The sequence below is a fragment of the Eulemur rufifrons genome, chromosome 4, assembly GCF_041146395.1.
Source record: "Eulemur rufifrons isolate Redbay chromosome 4, OSU_ERuf_1, whole genome shotgun sequence".
NCBI lineage: Eukaryota > Metazoa > Chordata > Mammalia > Primates > Lemuridae > Eulemur > Eulemur rufifrons.
In genome coordinates, this window is record NC_090986.1 from 69,402,557 (window position 1) to 69,421,191 (window position 18,635).

Below are 18,635 nucleotides of genomic sequence, written 5' to 3' on the forward strand. Positions count from 1 at the left end.
AGCAGTAGTAGCTCATGAAAACTCACAGATACAGGAAACAAAACACCGTGTATTTAGGGAAGAGCAAGCAGCTGGATGAGAGGGAGGGTGGTGGAGAAAGAAAGTTGAATAGGTGGGTTAGTATCAGAATACTGACCAATGATGAAGATATTCTAATCCAGACATTCCCCAGTTTGGCTATGTATTATTGCTTGGAAAACTAAAAATTATATATAGACCTAGGATCACAACTCAGACTTGGCGGCCAGAATCGTCAAGGGTGGAGCAAAGAGTAAACGGTACAATAACATCACAATAGTTTTCAAGACATTGATTGGCACGGCCATCACCCTCTTCCTCCTTCTTAATATTTTGGCATTGAACAATTTTAATTTCCAATACCTCTACCCCATGCCCTTCTTAAAATGACATCTTTATGCATGTATTTATACATCTGTATAATGTAAAATATATGATGGCATATTTTTGAGCACTCGATACATGCAGGGCACTTTACAAATATTACCTGATTTTATATATCATCCTATTATCATACCCATGATACAAATGAAACTAACCCTGAGAGGTTAGTTAACTTGCCCAAGTTCACAAGGCTGCTAAGGAGTGGAGCTAGGGTTTGAACCCCACCAACCTGATTCAATGGCCCTGCCTCTAAGTGACTGTTATATATAACTATGCTGCCAAGTGCAGAGTAGGCTTTGTCACCACGTTGGACTGTGGACAAACTTTCCAAGTTATAACCTCCTAAGCCTCTTTGGTAGAGGCTTACCTAAGCCTGAGGAGGTAATCTGAAATAATACAATAGAGAAAAGAACAGAAAATAAAGACACACATAAAGTTGTTTTTAACTCTATGCTTAGATAAGCAGCTTCTTTCTTTGTGCTGAGTCTGACATGAAGCTGAATGCAAATCAAGAATCCCCTTTCTCAAAGTGGAAGACTCAAGACACTAGACCAGGACTCTCCAAGTAAGTACTGGGAGTGATGCAGAATTCAGCTTCAGGACTTTCTGAGCAAGTTTTAATGTTTCTCAATAAAATATTTGCTGATTTAACTTGTATGGGAACACTTCATGTTGAGAAACTTCCTATATCATCCTGTCTTCTACTTAACACCTAAGAAATTTTTCTCTGTGTTAATAGCAAAGAGGTGTGAGTTTACACAATAGCCAGATATAGCAATTCCTAACAACAAATACATACCTATTATACTTTTGTTTCTTATAGCTTCTCTTTTCTCCACTGTTTTGTTTCTGATTTGACTATAAAATATTATACATTATACATAGTACTTTAATTTGTTGTTGTTGGTGAGATGATTTAAAACTTATTATTTGTAAAACAGAGGATTTGATCCAGAAAGAAGGATGAGTCTACATTTTTTCCTTGGTTGTTTACTTAAAAAATAATGCATTAAATGGTTATAAATAAACTGATAAAAAAGTACATTCTATTAAATGAATATTTAAAAAAATGTTTTAGAATCATGGCTCAGCTATATAAATGGATGAGGGAAAACAAATTTTCTTTGAAAAATTCTAAAATTAACATTCTGACATTGCTGTTTTAGATTAGAAAGCATTATTTCTTATGATTAACATTGCCCATTATTCTCAGCTCACTCACATTTTTCAGTATAGTTTCTCTTCTTCCACAGTAATAAGGTGTTTAGCTGGGCACATGAGGACCCAAAATGAAGACTTCATTTCCTGGCCTCCCTTGCAGAAAGGCGTGGCTTTGCGATTGAAATCTGGCTCATGGGATGTGAATAGAAATACATTGCAGCTTCCCCTTTCTTTTTACCCTGTTCATTTTATCCACTGCTTAGAACCTGGACAGGATACTGAAACACTGCCTCCTATTATGAGTGGGAAGGCCATAATCCACTAGGATCAGTGGTATAGAAAGCTGGAAAAAGCCTGGATCCCTGAGGCATTTTTTGAACAGTGCTATCACATCACCCCTGGATAGCTTGCCTATAAGACAATTTTTAATGTGAGAGAAATAAACTTCTATATTTTGAATCCTCTGTTCTTTGAGTTTTTTTTCTTTTTTTACTTGAAGCAGAACTTAATTCTAATAAAAAAAAATAAAGGGCTAAAAAATCCGTAGACCTAAGGTATTTTATTGTATCAAGAAAAATATAAAATATGGCCAGGTGTGATGGCTCATGCCTGTAATCCTAGCACTATGGAAGGCCAAGGTGGGAGGATTGCTTGAGCCCAGGAGTTCAAGACCAGCCTGATCAAGAGCAAGATCCCGTCTCTACTAAAAATAGAAAAATTAGCTGGGCATGTGGTGTGTACCTGTAGTCCCAGGTACTCGGTAGACTGAGGCAGGAGGATGGCTTAAGCCCAGGAATTTGAGGCTACAGTGAACTATGATGATGCCACTGCACTCTAGCCCAGGCAATAGAGTGAGACCCTACCTCAAAAAAAAAAAAAAAAAAGAAAGAAAAGAGAAAGAAAAAGAAAAATATGTATATAAAAAATTTAACACTGTAATTATTAACATCAAACATAAATAGATAAACTAACAAAAGTATATGTAGGATGACAAAATAAGCTCATCCAGCAATTTCAAAAATCACTTTAATCTTTAATTTTTTATTGTGAATCATGCCATACATAGAATAAATTATACCTAACTCACATGTACAATTTAAAGAATTAGATAAAATGAGCACCTATATCTCCACCACTGAACTGATAAATAGACTAAGCATTACCGGTATCTTTAGAGCCCTCTGCATGCTTCTCCCTCATGTGTCCCTCTTCGTCTTCCTCTGTTTGTACCCCAGGGGTAACTGCTTCCCTGACTTTGTGTTAATCAGTCAATTGCGTTTTCTGCAATGCCTGGTACTCCCCAAATAAGACCAGAAAAGATTACTTAGATTTTCTGTTTTTAGCATGACATAAATGAACTTATACCAGTCTTTTAATTTTAATACTGAAAGAGAAAAAACACATAATTGACTAATTAATTCAAACTTGATATTTCCATGACATGTTTTGGCACCATGGAGCTACCAAGAATGTTCCCCAAGAATAGGTGAGTCTTAAGATTCTTCCAGTTTTAATGCTTTTCAAATGATAGCTATTGATTGGTATGAACAACTCCTAATCTGCACTTTGATAAGTGATTTTGCTCTAAACTATTTAGATTAACTTACAGATATGCTGTAAAACATGAGATTATGCTCTAAAGACATTTCATCATAGCATATATATACACACAAACACACACACATTTTCTTTTTTCAGAATTGAAGGCAGAATTGAATAATTATAATTGTGTTTATCTTTAAATACAGAAATATTACTTTATCCATCATTATGGAAGTACTAGTTTAGCATATTTATTATTTCAGCTAAAAGATGTTACAAAATAAAATTATTGCTATTTGTTTTGTCTTAATCTTCCAAGATAATAGCATATTAGCTCCTGCCATTATTTTTTCTAACTTTTCCCCCTCTTTGTACCTTTTTAAGTTGCCTAATTAAAGAAGTATAACACTAGTTTTATAAATCAAATTATCACTGAGATTTCTTTTGTGTACAATACCACAAATATGCACATGTATAAATTTCCAATTAATGTCAGGTCATAATCATTTCAGTTTCAACAAATTAAGAATGACAACTGTTTAGGAAGCAACTTGTTGTTATTAAAACTGGCATATTTGGCTTTAGATTAAGCATCTCTTTGACAATTTATTTTGTAGTGGTAATAATTACCATTATTTTTTACTATGGGATATTTAAGTTCGATGTTTAACCTTTAGTACTGTTATGTCAATAACTGACTCATGGAATAAAATCCAAACCCTCAATGTGTTTTTAATGGCATACAAGGAGGACAAGTAAGCAAATTAAATGAATAGAAGGCCTAAATAGATGGGCACATGAATCATATAGCATTTATTTATAAGAATACTGATGAACCAGAGTACCTCGTTCTGTACTGACGCCGAATTAGAGTTTATCTGACTTATGATGGTAATTACTAGAATATCTTTTCTCCTTTTATTTTTTAAACAGGGTCTCAACTATTTTGTTGATATTAATGAGATATATGCTTGGGGTAAGAAAACATGTACAAAACATGCTCTACATATAGTTAACATTGAGGGCGAAAACACTGTGATCATCATAGACTACAGTATATCCATTGCTCATCCCCGAAATCTTGGTCTGACATTACTCGAGAATCACTGAAATGGGTACAGGTTACAAACCAATCAGTTTGGGTTGTTATAACCAGCCCTCAGCCACAGACAATCAGATGCCCTCTTTCTATTAATAGCTAGCTTGCTGGTATTCTAAAGGCCTAAAAGCTGTTATGAAGCATTCTCAGTCCTCCCCACACTCTAATGAAAATAGGTTTATCACAGAAATATTCTAGGATGCACAGTAAGAGCAAGAACTCTCATATCACACAACCTGGGTTTGACCCCGGCTCTCACTCACAACAAGCTGTGTGGTCTTCATATATTTGTTTCAGTTTTTTGTGCCTCAGTCTCCTCATCAGCAAAGTGGGAAAAATAGTAATATCTAATAGCGTTGCTGTGAGGATTAAATGAGATAACACCTTCTAAGCCCTGAGAAAAACGCTCAGCACTTTATAAGCACTAAGTCAATTTTATTTTCATCCCAAGTGATACTTATGATTTATAGATAGACAGATGAGCCCAGAAATATTTTACTTAAGATATCAATGGAAATCATGAGCAGACACTGGTACTAACAGTAGGTGCCCCAGACTCCTTGGTCTTAATAATGGACCCCTTCTCTATCTTATTTCTGAGAACAAAATTTTAAACTTCTCACAATACCAGGAATTATTTAAAATTAAGCTTTTTAATTTAAAAATTAAGATGTATCAGTATTTTGCTTGCTTAGTACCAGAGACACTTTATAACCATTTGGCCCCAATGATTTTTCAGAATGCTATGTCTGAGACATTGGTAGGCCTATGTCTTTGCCATCTCTGCAGCCACGTGATCAGCCTGTCTTACAGCTAGCAGGTGCTCAAAAGGTGTTGGTTGAATGGGTAATTTCTTAGTTTTGGTCTCTCTGCTTAGCAAGATGAGCCATTATCTGAAACCATTTCTCATTTACTCCTCCCATTGTCCCTCAGATGCTTAGGTCAACCAGTATGTATGTACAAAGTGGCCATGAATTTTACATTTCTTATTCTCATCTATACCAAAATTCTGGATTTCTCCATGAACATCATGTAATTTCAGCTTATTCTATAAAATAAGTTCAAAAAAGAATACCTTGTGATTAAGATAAACAGCAGAATTTAATGACATTAAAATGTTGCTTTGGAGACCACGTTCATTATCCTGTGTGACCAATAGAGTGTGCTGGTGCACTGCACAACAGAAGGTATTTAGGGCAGGGGTAGCATATCGGATTTATTTCAACTATTTGGTTTGCTTAAAATAATTAAATTGAAGAATGAGACTATATTCTTTAATAACAGAACAAAACACATAATCAGTACATTTAACGCCATATAAAACATGAATGTGTGTACTGTGAATATTTAAAATAAGAAAAATGGAAAATGATAATTGAGTTTTCCTTTTTATATGGCTACTTATTCAACATCCTACCTCAGATGTAACATTGTAAATCTTCTAGTTTATATGTTCTAAAACTGTATACTCTTGCTTAATAATATTTAATATTTTAAATTTTCCATATAAAAATATGCCCTTGTATTTTGCATAGATTATGGCATCATAAACTATATTTTTTTCATTTTATCCCAACAATAATAAATCATATCCACAGGAATATGATTGTACGTATATATTCAATGCATTTAATCCAGTATTTATTTGTAAAAATTAGCATGAAGTGACATACAGAACTGTGATCAGCAAGCAAAGAAAAAAAAAAGACAAAAATAATACTAAAAATACCCCAAATGATTGATACCTATTCACCTTTTATTTTTCATGGAATAGCTCAGCATTTAGACAAATTAACTGTCCACTTATAGTTTAGGAACAAGTATCTTTGTGATTTTAGTTTTCTTGTAGAATGTGTGTGTGCGTGTGTGTGTGTCCTGTGGGAAATTGGCCAAGAGTGTGGATAAATGACAATACCTGTTTAGGCTACTTAGAGGACTTGATAATCTGACAGTGTTTCAGCATTTGTGATTCTGCCCAATACGGCAGAAATTTTCAATTCAGACACAGTAGACATTTGTCATTCTTTTTAGCTGCTCAGTATCTGAATTCTCTCCTCATATTTGGGATAATATCATGAGATCTTATGAGTCTTGGAAGGGGCAGAATCAACCTCATATTATAGAAACTGAAAAGGCCAGACACTCATTTTCCACTCTTTTTTGCATCTAGGCAGTGAAACTCTGACAGTCACAAGCACCTGTCCCACAGATGGCACTGGGAGCCTACTGGGTCCAGAGAAACACAAAGTCATGAGTCTGTGTTATACAGCGGTAGCTCTCAGAGCAGCAGAACCCACAGTGCGAGCTGAAATACTTAGGGCTCGGTGGGGAAGTCAGTTTCCTCATCAGATCATTTCTGTGTATGATTTGGGCTATCATTCCCAGCTATGCAATACGAAGCATGGTTCTTCAGCCCTCCTGTCAATTCTGTAAAATGCCTATTATTTTTTTCAACTCACATTAATCAAAGCCAAGTTCTGCTGCTATTCAATAACACATAATGGCAATATACTTGTCATTTTGAAATTATTCTTCTTAGCAAAAGGAATTTATGGCTTTCTCTTCATTATTGTAGGACATAGATTTTTGATGGATTGTGCAAATCAAAGGAAAACAGCTCAAACACTCAGGTTGGTCAGAAGAGATACAGCTTTGAGCAGCCAGCCAGCAATGCGTTGTCATGTGATTAAAACAGGTGTCAGTTGGATTGAATTAGAGGATGCAAAGCTCTATAGTTGACTCTTAAAGTGAACTTTGAGGAAGTCCATGCAGAGCCTGAGGAAAGACCGTGAACTAACAGTAAGCAGAGGTAATGTGGGACAAGACCAACACACAGTTTTCAGCAGAAATAAATACATAAGAAAAAGAGAAATAAAAACTAACAAACATTTTTGCCACCTATTCTTTGATGAGGAAATATAAGAGTTTATACCAAAATTCCACAAAAATTATATATAATTTTACTGAATGTATTTTAAGTGGAAAAGGTAGATAGTTCTCATTGGCTTACATTGATCCTATTAACTAATCTCCAAGATAGTGTTTTCTAAAAACAAATGAAAGACCAAATAAAAGGAAGGAAGGAAAGGAATGGAAAGGAAAGAAGGAAGGAAGGAAGGGAGAGGGAAAGAAAGAAAGAAACATGGGGGGGGGAGAAAAAGAAAGAAAGAAAGAAAAGGAAGGAAGGCAGGCAGGCAGGCAGGTAGGCAGGAAGAAGGGAAGAAAGGAAGAAGGAAAACTACCATTCTCATGCTGTGTGGATTCTTCAGGAATGAATGGAAGCCCTCGAGGATGCTCCCCTTTCTTCAGCAAGGGCATCCAGCTTCTTGTACATGGTACTTGCCAAGAGAGTGAGTGGCAGGAGTGTGGCTTTTCTCTTGAGTTTTCCTTCCTCCTTTGCAATGCAAAGCACTCTGGTTGGATCACCCAGAAGCAGGTTCAAGGTGCTTCCTTACACTCCTCGGTCTTATTTTTGAATTGCACAGTACTTCTGTTTGGAATTTCTGTTCATTGCCTCTGATTTCAAAATAGGTATCCTTCTAGCTTCCCTAAAATCTGGTTTCCCTGTTGCCAAGAAATCAGACCTAATTTCCAGGGAGGTGTTTGGGCTCATGTTGCTCACTGACTGACTAACTGCGGAGACTGGGTTGGTCTTATTCAAGTAACGGTGAAATTCTTCAGCCATGGCTCCTATCACAGTTATCTGTAAACATTAAATATCTGCATAGCTTTTTCTTATCCTGCATTCAGTGCTCCTGTGCATGAGCACAAAGAGATCTGTGCAGTGGGGATATTCAGGAGACAAAATAAACAGGGGTTGCTGCACAATTAGAAAGAATGAATAAGATTGGGAAATCTTGTATGGTTCTAATTTAGACAAGACAACATTCCCTAAGATGAACAATACAGGGAAAAAAAGAGCAGGGATGTTGGGGAAAATGATGCCTTCGGTTTCGGATATTTTGGGTTTGAGGCGGCTAGGAGGTGACAAGATGATGATAATAGGTATGAGGATGTGAAATAGTTTTTGGCGGAAAGAACACAGATTTCCAGGTCTGACAAACTGGCATTCAGATCTTGGATCTGCCACTTTATAGCTGGAGGACCCTGAATGCATAACTTAAATAGGAGATTTGGTTCTCTTACGAAGAGTGGGAATAACATCACTTCCAGGCAAATATCCACTTTTTCCTTTTCTCTGCTAAGTTCATCCTCTGGTGGCTGAAGACCAGCCACATAGTGAGTGTCTTACTTTTCCCAGAAGAGATAGCAGGACCCTTTGTGGCTTGTCAGTCTTCGCCAGCCCCTGGAAGTTTGCAAGTTCCTGCCCTGGAAAAATCAGGAAATGGGATAGAATGCTACTTCCTTAGGAGTATCCTATAAATGGAGCTTCTTTTTTACTGTGAACCAATTTCATTTTGCTCTGGCCCTCCTGTTCCCTCTGATAGCAGGGGGGAGACTTCAAATAAGCCAGTGAAATGTAACAGTGCTCCTGGATCTAAAATTGCCTCCTTACAGGTAACTACTAAGTCAATTAGAAGAATTTAAAGCTTAAGCCTCCTTTATAGCTTTTTCGTTTCCTGCAAAACATTCTGGCCTTCCCAATCAACTTCCTAAGAGGGCATTTGAGGGCAGAGGAACATGGTATATCCTCTTCCAAGAGGGGCCTGGGAAGAGGGTAAGGGTTCAGGAACTTCTGTGTTCCTTGCTAGCTCTGCTACAGCAGACGGTATGTGATTGGTCACGTCTGGAAATCGGAATGAGCAGTGCATGCAAAGTCTCCCTTAGCCACCCTACTGCGTAGCATCCACTGCCGAATTCTGTTTACTACTCTTTGCCTTAGGTATGAATTCTGAGCTATGAGGCTCCCCTGTCCAGATCCCCAACTTCCGGTGTCCATGGATGCTCTCGCCACCTTTACTATTCTCCAGGACACAGAAGGCCTTCTGTATGCCATCCAGAGCTTCTGGGAGGGGGTGTGTGTGCTGGGGCACAGCCTCAAGGCCATCTGTCTAGTCTTTCCATCACTCGGTCTTTGTGGCCACACATAATAGGCTAAAAACATGAAGAAATTAGAACACAAGCCCACATGTTTCTGGATTCACCTCCAGTTTGTTTAGTTTCCCCTTTCTCTCTCTCTCTCCCCCTCTCTCATCATCCTTTTCCCCACATTCCCATCCTCCATTCTCCCCACCTTTGCGCAAGTTTAAGGATGGAGCAACTAGATTCTTTTCCTCTCATGGACTCAGGTAGCCTCTTCACAGCGGGAATCAATCTCCCTCCCTCTCTCCAAAGAGGAAAACTTCTCGCTCCTTTGCATTTCCTTCTGTCTTGAACTTTCCTTACGCCATATCATCCTTTTTTCTCATTCTATAGGCTTTTTTATTCCAGAAGCTTATTTATCCCAACCTTCTCTAGGAAAATAAGTTTCATGGCTTTGCCTTAATGGTGGAAAGACTGAGGGAAATAAAAATTTAAAAGGATTTCAAGAGAAAGATGACACCAGAGGATCTTTAAAAAAAAGGTTCCCATTAAATTAGATATAGTATACACAGGCTGTAGATGTAGGAGAGAGATTGCAAAGAAGTTTCATACCGCAGGCATGATTATGATTGACTTTCTAACGTCTGTGTTGAGAAGTCTTTGGACATATCCAAGCTTGGCACAAATGGTCCCAACTGATTAGCAGTGTCCACCGTGGGAGTGAGTCGGGGCGGGTTACAGCACAGGCTGTACATCACTGATACAGTGAGAAGATCATGGAATCTGGAGTCACATAGATTTGGTTTACATTCTAACTCTTCAGCTCATTTTCTGTTAAAGGCTTTTATCTTCTTATAAATTAATTACATTTGAAATATATTTGGATCCCTTTTCCTTTTATATTTTATGTACAGAAACTCTAGAAGACTTTTAAATTGTTATATGTTGGCCTTTTATATCTAGCAGGTTCAGATGAGATACATTTCTTTTTAAAAACAAAACATTTTGATATCTGAATTCAAAGGTATTTCATCTAGTATCCATTTGAGGTCAATTCTGTCGGCAAGCTGTTCCTATTTCATAGGAAATTATTGAATTTCGCTTCCAATAAAATTCAGCCTATAATAACAAAAGAAAAAGAGACATTTTGTGTGCCTACAGTAAAAATTTGTTTTCTGGAAAAATATCTTATTAGGACAAAATTTGAAATAAAAGAACCAATTCCTGTGTCCAAATGGTATAGGATTTATTTTTCTCTCTAGACACATTTTTGTTGTTTATTTATGTTATTTCTTTACTTTATGTATATTATTATTTATGTTAACTAATAGGTAAGTTGTATGTATAAAATGAAGATAGGAAGTACCGGCTACAGCTTCTTCACATTCCACTGGGATTACAACCTGGGACAGGGATTTGACTACGCATAACCAAAACAGAGGTTTTGTTTGTTTTTACTAATTAAACTATATCTGTAGCCACAGCCTTCAGTCCAAAGGAAGGTTCCAATATGCAAAACTGGTTTGATTATTTTTGCCAAGAGGAGGACATAAATGATGAGCTGGAGGAGGCAGGCAATAGACCAGGTTCCCACGGGATTAACCATTTATTGCTCTTAGCATCCCTAATTGTGCCACTAGGACAAGAGAAATAAGGAAGGAGAAGGAGATGAGGCACAGAGAAGTGGCACCCAGGGACACTATGAAATCTCACGATAGGACAGTAGGAGACTTGGGTTCCTGGAAAGATGTGTGGTACAGTAGGTGTCTGTGGTTTGTGGTGTCATGTCAGCATGCAGAGAAGACTCTCACATGTAGAACATCAGAGGCTCCCAAAAGTATCAATATTCGGGTGCTGGCACCATAAAAGTGCTAATAGCATGGACTTGCAAAGGAAGACGAGGCTCTGACCTATGCAGGACAGGCCCACAAATTTGCCACCAGCAGCAAGGATGTAATCTCTTAGGAAGATTCATCTTCCTTCCATCCCCAGGAACCTTTGCCTTTGTGGGCTTCGTCCTCCATGAAAAAATATTAAAAACTATATTTGATGACTACATTGATATGCAGGTAAATATAATCCATGCTGGATTCATGATTGCATATTCATTATTATTACATTGGTTTTACTACCGATTTTAAAATAAATTAAACTGAAAACATGTTGTGGGCCCTTGCTCTGTGTAATGGTCAAGGTGGCCCTGCCACCCAGGTAGATAATGGATATCTGGGATCAGAAAGAAGGACAGAGGAAATATCTTTTAAAGAAGAAATGGGTGAGATACAGATTACAAATTGGACATTTGCTAAGATTTTAATCACTGATTAAACTACAAAATAACAGATATGGATTAAGAAAATGAGAATATGGCAAAAATATTTTAGATAGATTTGGGATTCGGAGTCAAAAGTGGGACATAGAATTGTGAAAATGATTTTCATGTTTGTACATATCCAAGTGATTAGTATTAAATAGTATTTAAGGTAAAATAAGTATGTTTATGTTTATGCTTATACATCTTTTTAATATATAACTGAAGGCATTTAAGTTATTTTAACTTTGGTTCTTATTATTTACTATAGAGAAATTTAAATAACATTTTTGGAAATTTTAGAGGATTTTAATAACTGAGTTTCAACTGTATTTGTTAATATGACTGAAGTCCAATCAAATTCATCCAAAATATTTAGTCAAGTTTATTCTAGATAAGGTTCTACATTACCTATAATAAAACTATGGGTGATATTGCTATTCATTGGCAGAATTTTATAAGGTAAAGAAATTTTACAACCAAGTGCTTGAGTCAGGTTTAGTATCAATTTGCCTATTAGATAATTTATACCAAGATCTACCATTTTCTGACCTTTGGCAAAAGATATAGTACATACATTACAACAAGGAAAGAGAACAAGTTATGTTTACAAAATCCTAAGAGAGTTCTTTTAGTGAGAATTATTATTGCTGGTTGTTCAATATTTCTATGAAGAAATAGAGAAGGTATCTCAAATGAGACAACAAATTACCATCAAATGTTTTATCAGTTAGCTTTTTCTCTATTAAAAATGACTTCAAAACTTAGTGGCTTAAAAATAACAATTTGTTTTAGCTCATATTTTGGAGGGTTCAGTTCAGCTGGGTAGTTATTGTAGTCTGGGACATTGTAGCCCATTCTGATCTTGTCCACACTTATCCATGTTTCTGCTGTCAGCTGATGGGTCACCTAGAACCAACGAGTCTATGATGGGTTTAGCAGGGAAGGCTGGGAAAATTGGAATCACTCTCTATAGGCTCTCTCATCCCCTAGCAGGCCAGCTGGGCTTATTGACATGGCAGTGCAGTTCTGAAAGAGCACGGACACATGCAACGCCTTTTGTGTCCTAGGATTGGAACTTGCACACATTGCCTCTTCTGCACTCTATTAGCAAGTCACAAGGTGATCCCTTGTTCAGGTTCAATGGGAGAAGAATTACATTCCACCTCTTGATGGGAGGAGCTACAAAGTCACTTTGCAAAGAGGCATGGGTACAGAGAGGGGAAGAATGAGCAATCGACCACAGACGTTAGCATTAGATTTGCCCACATGGTATGGGTAAGATATTCATCGGCTGTTATCATTAGACTTGCCTTCCTTCACCCCCGAGGAGGAGATTAAAGGGTCAACATATCTTCATCTTTTGAAGTAGCTGAGTGACAGTGCACACAGGACTAGCCATGGGGCTCATGGGCCATCAGGGCCATTTCTTTGTCTCAGCAACCTTTGCCATGTCAGCTGGGCAAGATGACTAGAATGTTTGAAACATCTCCATATTTAGCAAAATTCCGAATGCAAGGAAGGTAGTATCTGAACTGTATTTAGCATTGCCATTAACAAGGAATGAAAGAATTAAAAAACAAAACAGCAGTGCAAAAAATAACAAAGCCCACTGACAGAGAGCTCTAGTATTTAAAGTTTTGAAATTTCTCTCTCATCATATTTAAAAGAACCAAAGGAATATATAGCCTTCATGAAGTTACAGGGAGAGCGCTGAGATCCTCGTTTGACTAATGAGGCAGCCTCTGCTGACACTGGAAGACAGAGAGAGCGAAGCATTTCCCTTAAGTCAATAGATATTTTCAAGGAGAATTCAGAATGAATCAGTGTTCAGATGTTTGGGTCAAGAGGAACTCTACATTTTTGGCTTAGATAAAAACATCTTAACACAGCCAAAAATGTTTTGCATTTAATTTCTAAAATTACAACCAGCTTCTCATGTCACCACAGACCTAGTTGCTCCACATCCTTGCACCATCGTGTGTGCACAGCGATACCCGGACACACTAAGCCATGTGGAGCACGTAGGTTCTACTCCTTGAAGTCATATTGTTAATTTCTCCAAAATTAAACCTCTATAATCACTTTTCTCCTTTGATTTGTTGAGCGGCTTTTTATTACGGTGATTGTAAGCCCTTTGAGTATTTATTCAGTAAAACGGTCTTTCAAGTTTAAAAAATAGCTTTGATTTTTCAAATCATATAGAGAAAAGGATAAATGAAGAGGAAGTTGGTGAAATTTACCAGAAGTTTCAACAGTCTTCATTACAGGTATTTTTAATACTCAATTGAATAAATTATGTTTTAAAAATAGCTCATGTAATTAAATATTGAGATGGAAAAGTGTCAAGCAGCTTTTGACTAAATGCATATTTCTACGACATTAAAGTTTAAAAAAGAAAGTTTCAGGTCTAAATAAATCTCATGGTTTATGTGTTTGGCAAAAAATGCTCACATTTTCTGATTTGGCTGAGATATCACAGAAATCCTTCTTTTTGAGCCCATTGTACTCAGCTGATATTGCCATTGCTTTTAAAATTGTGCTCAGAGATCCCAGCATCTCACAGCTAGGTTATAGGACACGATGGTATTCCTGGCTCTGGCCCTTTGCCTATTTCATCCATTTATTCAAAATATTTGTTCAGTTTTAACAGTTAGGTTATTAAGTATGAAATGTCTGATATCCTTAAGTACTAAATTTGACAGTTGATATCTCTGACATTTCACTTTGACACTTCTTTTTTCATTTTTATTGTGAAGGTACATCCTCATTCTCTCAAATGCATGGTTTGGCTTGTGATTATCTGTCAATTTTTGTTTTTTTGTTTTTTTTTAGTTTTTATGTGATCTGGAGGACTGTCTTCATTGCATTGTTTATCTAGGAATATGCCCATACATTATTTTCCTTTAAAGGCTCATTACCTGAACATAGCAATTCCTTAAGGAAGAAGAGATGCAAAGGAAAGAACAGTAGAAAAAAATGGTTTAAGAATTTAAAAATGGGCTTTTTCTGGGTTCTCATATGATAAAATGAATATGTGCCTATAAACAATTTTTATGAAACCATGGAGAAGTCAAAAAAATTTGTGTTAGTTTCAAATGTGAGTTCTGTCATGGAACCCATGCAGTGCAGACATCTCGAAATACCAACGAAGTGTTTGGGAAGGTTATGGCTAATGAACACACAGCACGTTGATGGTTTGAGAAATTCCATTCTGGTAACTTTAATCTTGAAAACGATCCATACAGGTGACCTGAGACCAAGATGGATAATGATGAGCTGAAAGCTGTAGTGGAAGTGAATCCATCTCAACCTATGAGTGAATTAGCAGGCCTGAGGCCCCAAGGAGGGGGCCAGGTGGTCCCTTAGGGGTCAATGGTGTCAGTAGCAGCAGAAGTGACCATGACTGTGGCAGAGGAGATGCTCCACTTGGAGGCAGCACTAGGCCCTGCAGTAAGAGACCAGCTCACCCTTTATCCCTGGCCCCCGTCATTGTAGTATTGTGCAAACATTAATTCTCCACCCAGAGTGCTGAGACAGGAACTGCCAGCAATCAGGGAGTAAATGTTCATGAAATATTACAAAATGAATGTGTGCACATGGACATTGCAATGAAACATATCAGGGAGTTATTAGAACTCTTCAGGAATTTAGAATCTCTGGTTTTAGAAAGTGCTGCAACATTGCAATATAAATATCCACAGGCTTAAAAATAGAAATTCAATCTAAAGATCACCATATTCAATGGAAAATAACATATTTTTGATAAAACTTCAAAGAACAAACAATGAATTACGAAGACAATTTTAGAATTCGCTTTTTCCTATAACTGAAAACGGTGATAAAATGCATAAACAGATGTTTTGCAAAGCCATTTTTATGACTTATACACATGACCTCCACAAGTTATAGAAAATGCCAGAGAAACATTAAAATGCCATTGTATAAATCCATATTTTAAAATAAATTAAAAATGCATTTGTGAATTATAAATTTACATTTAAAAATAAATTACACAACATTGATTTTGTGAAGTTCAATTATCTTTTAGAAAAATGTCCCATGAGAATCTTCAACTCTAGCTTTACTAAAATATATATTTTGTAATATTTTATAAGAAACCTACCCCAATGTTTTTATAGCATAAAAAATACTTTTTAACAGCTTCAATGGCAGTTATATCAGCAGAAAAACCCTTCTCAAAATCAAAAATTATCAACAAATTATTTGAGATCTTATATTTGCCAAAGCAATTGATGTCACCTTCAATTATTTCATTGAAAACCAATTATTTTATATTAAAATTATATATATAAAATCATATATATTATATATGATATTATGAATTACATAATTAAATTAATTTTATATAATTATGACACCAAATATTATTTTTTTTGCAATTTTGAAGTCTAGGTTCTTATTCATCTATCTCTGTTACCCCCCTTCATCTTACATTTTGTAAGTAATAAGATTTTAAAGGAACAAGCTTTATATTTTAATATCTTTAATGGTACTTTTTTCCTGCTTTTTGAAAAAGGGGCTCACATTTTCATTTTTCACATCATTTATCTGCACTGGGCTTTGCAAATTTTGTGACTGACCTTGCTTGTGCCTCATGCATCTAATCAGTTTCCAAATTATAGTTTTAAAACATCTACTTCCAAAATCTTTCTCCATCTCTTTCCCTTCCTGTTTTTACTGCATTGATAATTGCTCCAGATAAGCTATTATTAACTATTACACAGATGAATGTAATAGTTGCCTAAGTATTTCCCTAGCTTCCAATCTTCTGCTCACATTTGTTACACTTATTCTAAATCATATCCCTGATTAACTTATTTCCCTGGCCAAACATTGTAGTATTTTCCTTTGCCTACTGAATAAATCAGAACCCTTTGCCTAATTAGCTAAGATCTGCTAATGATCTGATTTCATCTGGCCTTAGAAATCCTTTCTCCTAGTATTTCTCTTTAGGAAATCCAGGGTCCAGTCAACCTTAGCCATTGTCATTCTTCAAACTCACCAATCTTTTTTCACTTCCAATTTCTACCGCTGAGCTTTACATGTTATATATATTCAGAAGTCAAGGGAATAAATGCATCAATGAATAAATAATCAGAGTTATGCTTTAGGAAGAAAATTCTATGAAGACCTGAAGACAGGTCTTTCTCACTATGTTTAAATTATCTCCAAAAGAACTAAGGGAAATTAGCCCAACTTTAAAACAAGAGTTCACTAAGCACAGACCATGCAGTCTTTTTAATGGGCAATTATGATGAAAGGTAATAAGATCACAGTTTAATGGGCTGAAACACTTTTACTGAGTGATTAGGTTCAGCTTTTTATTATATATTTCAAGCCTAATATCTTCTGCTTTGCAGTCCCAAATATAGACAAGGATAACATGCATTTAAATATACCAACTAAAACACTTGTTAACCAAACTATAATCACTTCTATCTAGTATTTTCTGGTATTGCTTCTATGCTGTAAGTTCCCAAATCTATATCGTCAATCTTGGTTGTCCTACTAGATTCTAGTCTGTGGTTTTCAGCTGTCTTTTCTCTCTACTCTCAATTGCCTCAAATCTATGAGAGTAATAAAGAAAATGTCCTGTGAGAAGTTAAAGAAGAGAGCTGATATGATCAAGAGCTATTTCTGGAGAAACGATGTTTGGTCTGAGACCTAAAGAGTGAGTAACATTTTAACAAGACAGGTGAAAGGGAAGAAAGAGGAGCTAGCAACTCAGATTTGTCACAGTCTGGAGTATGGACGGTGGTCTGAAGTTTTAGATGGTTAGGTGTCTGTTGAAGGGGGTAAATCCCTGGAAAAGCAGATGGAAGGCATGAATCATGGAAGAACTTTTAGATGTCATGATTAGGAGTATGTTATTTATTCTGTATTCATGGTAAGACTTGGACTGGTTTGAGCAAAGTGATGTCACAATCAGAAACATTTTTATGAAGATATTCTGACAGCAGTATCTAGAATGAATTAGAAGGGCAAGGGAGATAGGATGCTCTTGTATATTTATTATTTCTTTAATTTTCAAAGCTCTGGTATTGCTTTGAAGTTCACTACCATTTTCTCACTAAAACACCACAGGAGGCATCATTTTGAAGGGATAGCTTTCCCAGAAGGCTTATAATTCTGCCTAGCAAATGCAACAAATTATAAACTCAGAATGAATGACTTCAATTGGAATGCTAAATTAGCGATAGGAAAACATCCAAACAGTCCAGTGACTCCCTAAATGGAGCATATGTTTTTTTAAAAAAAAGACTTCTGGAGATGATTTTCTAGGGTTCTTATAACTTCTGAATGACAGGATGTCTGCACTAAAGCCCACCATAATCTAGTCAACACAGTTGCAATGGCGCGGCACTCTATTCACAGTAAGAGAGTAGTTAGAAGACCGAAGGTATCCAACAGCAAAGGTGAACAGGCTAAAAGTGGGAGGAAAGGGCATCAGGCCAGTTACAGCGCATGCTTATATTTCAGCCTCTTACCTTCAGCTAGAGGGTGATTTTATCAGTCAGCGTTTGTTGAGGAAAAAAGAAACCACTCTGGGTGTTTGAAGCAATAAGAGATTTACTGTAGGTGGTTTCAAAACCTATGAAAGAGCTACAGTGGTAATACTTAGGCAAGGCCAATGGTGGGTTTTAATTTTGTGGCTAGCTCTCAAGGAATCAGGAAATTACTATGCTGCCAGCCTGGATCTGAAGGAGACACTGAATGGTCACAGCTGCCTGCACCACCAGGTCAGGTGGTCTGCGTGGGAACACCTGGAAGCTGTTTGAAAACTTCAGGTCTGCCAAGGGCAGACATCTGTCTACCGCTAGTGCAAGAGAATGTGGTTGCTGCTTCTCTTCTGCATCCTGGGTCTTGTGCTAGTGCTTGTAAGGGTTCTGCAAATGATGTTTCTAGGCTCCAGTCCCTGTAACATTGCAGCAAGCATAAGGGGGCATGAGGAGAGTGTGAGTTTAAAAAAAATGATCTATGTATAGCTACCCTTCAAAATCAGGCTAGTGAGGAATAATGATCTTTGACTGCAGGGCATTGTATATGATAGTGGTTTGGAATTATTTTTTGAACTAGGGCTTGCTAGCTAATAGCTATGTCTATTTTATAGCA

General features: G+C 36.6%; 1 pseudogene; it reads left to right on the forward strand.

The window, feature by feature from the left end:
* Positions 1-18,635, forward strand: part of LOC138382467 (etoposide-induced protein 2.4 homolog) — an 83,311-nt pseudogene that overhangs the window by 7,849 nt on the left and 56,827 nt on the right.